We start from the raw sequence: 4327 nt of genomic DNA on the forward strand, positions 1-4327 counted from the left end.
CTCAGGCAAAAGCTATGGTTTTAATCCTTTCACAGATGAATTGTCTGAAGCTCTTGGCTGCTGAGCCAAAAGCTAAAATGGTAGCTGGATAAGACTGGACTCCATGGTCAGATCTAGGATTTTGAAGAGAAAAAAAAAGCTAAAAATAATTTGCAGGTCAGTGAAATAGGAAGAGAGAGATCAGGAGTAGCTAACTGTCACCTTAATGATAAGTTTACATAGTTTATAGGGTATGTAATAAATGCCCATTAGTCAGTTTAGGCCAGAATTAACAATTGACTAGAATTCTGAGAAACTGAACCCTAAAGGATTTAGATAACTAATCAGAAACTGAGGGCCCTAAAGGTTCACCAGTGGTATGGAAAGTCCTAGAAACTGAGGGCACTAAGAGTTCACTGCAGAGGAAAATTCCACTTGGTGGCTAAAATCTTCCCGCCAAGAAATTTTCCGTGACATAATATATGAGCCCAAATATGGGAGTAGTGACAAGTTTGGGAAGGAAGGGCCCATGATGGCAACTCACCCACTATATAACCTGTAACCTACTGTGCAATTTGGAAGTAACCTCACTTGCAGAACAATGAAGGAAGAATCACAAGTGTAGGCTGGATCAAACTGATCACCTGAACCACCCTCTCCGCAATCTCTTAGTTCACACTGAAGCCGTGGAGCACCCAAGTGGGACCGAAGGAAAGGGATTTAGTCCTGTCAGTACTGAGGCCAGCCCATTGAATAATACTACTGAAGCCAGCCCATTGAACTGTACTACTGAGGAATAAAACCATATTTAGGTGTTTGGCTTCTCAGAATCCTAGGATTGTAAGTATAATATAGCAATAACTTTTCTGGTTCAAATTTTATAGTTAGTTGTAATTGTTTTAAAGAAGTGCATTAGGGTATTGTTCCATATATATATAGTTATTGTGTTATTGATGTTTATGGTATTAAAGTAAAGCAATGTTATATGTTTAGTAAGGAATTTTAAAATAAAATTGTAGTGTATAAATTAAGTGTGTAATCATTGTGAAATCATGCAATTAGCTGAAAATTCCCCCAGCCAGTGCATCAAATGAAACAGTAAGTTGTGTGGGATTTTCTCTATTCCATAACCCACTAGAGAACACTAACAGAAATCTTGATTTGTGAAACATGAAGACCGTTAAAATGGAGAGAAGATCATTACTACCTGTTGAGTGAAGAATATTTAGAAGGGATCAGTAGATTATAATGAGCCACAAAATCAATTGACTCCCTCAGCACTGCCTGAATATAAATGCAACTGCTGCTGTTCTGGGCAGAAAATCAGATTCCTCACTTGAGGCACACACCCGAATTTTGGAAAACTAAATTTTGGCAAAAGGTGCATGGTATGCAAGTGAATTTAGTTGTGTTTTTAGTTATTATCTATTACTCATACATCCCAATTACTGAAAAATAAAGTTCTCATGAGACCTGGGTACTGGCTAAGCAATAGAGCTGCAGGGACACCTCACTGAAAGGAGCAACCAGAGATTCACTCTTGCAGGTGCAGATGTTACTTCACTTTTTGCTGACAAAAACCAGTAAAAAAAATGATGACATATCTACCCCTCTCCCCAACTTCTTCCCACAGCAGAGGACCTTCACCACAGACTACCACTGCTTCTGTGCCCTCTGTACTTTCCCCTGGCAGAGCCAGAGCTAGAGCAGGGAAGGTTCAAGCTGAAGGTGGATTCAGTACTGCCCAGGTGCAGTATCATGTTTTGGTATATTAGCGCTTCCTCTGCTTCCCTATAAAAAGCAGCTTGACCTTTATTTCACTAATCACGCTAAAGAGATTTGTATACACCTACCATTTCACTTCATCCTGCTCTGAGAAATGTCCTGGGCTTTTGGATGTGTTAATTTGTAAATCACCCTAGGAAAATAAGTGTTAACCACTTCTTTCCTTCTGTGTATAGTATTTCTTAAAAAGTCTTTTATTATTTTATAATCTACTGTGCTGTGAAATGTGTGAGATCTATAACTTTTCTTGACAGATAGCATATGAAGAATGTGGAACCAGTAAGGAAGACCTGGCATATTATTGAAGGGTAGGTAAATGTTTGGTCAAAGCAAATCTGGCTGTGAGGTAGTACGCCTAATATTAGTTTTTTTAAGGTATAGCTCTCCTCTTGTTTTCAAGATGGGATTGCTATCGACAATAAGACTTTTTATTACTGATTCATTTTAGTGGTAATCCCAACTCTCTCCTGCCACATCTTGAAGGAAAGAATATGTTAATTTTTGTTGGGGGAGGGATTGATTTAAACACCACTATATATAACTTAAATATGTCTGGGCGGGGGGGTTGTTTGTTTTTTTTCTTCTAGAACCAAACTCTTGTAAGCCTCTTCTGAGTCTATAAAATGCTACCGTCCTTATTATACAAACTCACAATAATCTTTTTTTTCTCTGTTGTCTTTTATTATTTGTATTACATAACACTGATCATTACATTTTAGAGATACAGAATTTTCTTTTTTATTTTCTTCCAGGTCATTTCTTTGGATTCTGATAACTACACAGTTCCACATATATAAAGAAATTAGGATCCACAACAAAATACCAAAAAAGAAACCCAAGAAGATGATATAATTCTTTACAATCCTTTTTTAGGTATATTCTTATCAGTCAATGAAAGTCCTTCCAGTGTTATTCCCAGTTATTTAACTTGTAACCTTAACTCTTTAAAAACTAGTAAACTTTAATATATTCCTCTTCCTTCTTGGTGCATTTGTTTTCCTTTAAGTTTTATGTTAAGAAAAAGTTCTACTGTTTCTTGCAGGGCTCTGGTATCTTCTAGCATTGATCTGATATTTTTATCTTTCTTTCATCGATGAACCTTCCATCAGCCTCAGCCCGTTGCAAATCGTTTCAATTGCCCCTCCAGCTGGCCGTCAACTTTCCATTGATCCAGCTGTCATTCTCCTCCCCTTTAATGCTCCTCCATCCCACATCATTCCCCTCCTTCTCATCCAGGTCTCTTTTTGACTCTGCCACTCTCTAGGGCTGTTCTAACTTCATGGAGAAAATATTCCAGAAGTGGGGCTCCCAACAAGATCTCCCATCCCTCATGGGCTCCTGCCCACTCCCAGACAGCATCTGAATCATTTTCTCTTCTTCTTCATACTGACCCAAAACTTTTTTTCTAGGTTCACTACCAATTTGATTTGCTCTTCCTCTTCCCCTGCCTTTGACTCCATCCACCTGCTCCTGCCAAGACTCACCTGAGATAGTTTTCTTCTGCAGGGGAGAATCTTCCCCTCAGAAGACAAGTTATCTAAGAGACCAAAGTAACTACAAGAACTTGGGAGTTCTTGCCGCTGCTAGAGGGAGAAAGGGTTCCTTAAAACTAGGGAAAAGGGGAAAAGTGAAATGGTCTTTTTTGGCCACTTGGCTAACCGGTGTAATTTTTTGGCTGTGTATCCAAAATAAACTTTGTTTCTTGAGTACTAACCATTACTTAAAGACGTAGGCTAGGGACAGAAGTTACACATGAACTGGTTTAAGTGATCAGAAACTGGTTTAAGCCTGTAACAGAACAGAAGCTCAGTGAACATAAACCAGATTCAAAATGGCTGAAACTGGTTTAAGATAAATCCTAGTTGAATATAGTATCTGGTTTAACTAATTTAGGTCAAACTGGTTTATGAAACTTCTGTATTAGACCCCTTCCTGGTTCAAGTTAAATCATAGTCCCCCAGCATCCCATCATGCTTTCCAGCCCTGGGGTGGGTTGTGCTGTCTGATCCACAGAGCAGGACTGGCCCCACCCCTCTTTTCCCTAGCTGGAGCAGTGAGGACAGTCTGACAAGGGGGGAATGGGCAAGCCCAGCTGGGGATTCAGTCCAGTCTACATCAGAGGGACTTCCCCCTACCCCCATGCAAACCCCAGCTGGGGTTTGGGGCCAGGGAGGAGGTTAAACACCCCTTCCCCCACTAAAACTTACCGCTGGCTGCAACTGTGGACTACAAATCCCAGAGGCACCTGGAAGAAAGAGGAGGAAGAAATGAGCAACCCTGCAGTCCTGCAGCTGTAATTCTGGACTGAAAATCCCAGAGATCTTGAGGAAGTGAACACAGCCACAGAACCATGCTCTAATGCCCCCTGGCTTCTGGTCCAAGCCACTGCAGGCATCTGGCTGCATTTCCTGAATCAAAGGTAAATGTCTGTTTACTTCTGTTTCAATTTAATCTGTGTAGTTTAGACTAACCTGCAAAAACTGAATCGATTCAGCCTCGGGCTTTTTGATTGTCCTTGCTTAGCCATAGTCATGTTCCACAAGGTGCAAAATCCTTGACTTAG

This window comes from Alligator sinensis, unplaced genomic scaffold (assembly GCF_000455745.1).
Source record: "Alligator sinensis unplaced genomic scaffold, ASM45574v1 scaffold865_1, whole genome shotgun sequence".
Lineage (NCBI taxonomy): Eukaryota > Metazoa > Chordata > Crocodylia > Alligatoridae > Alligator > Alligator sinensis.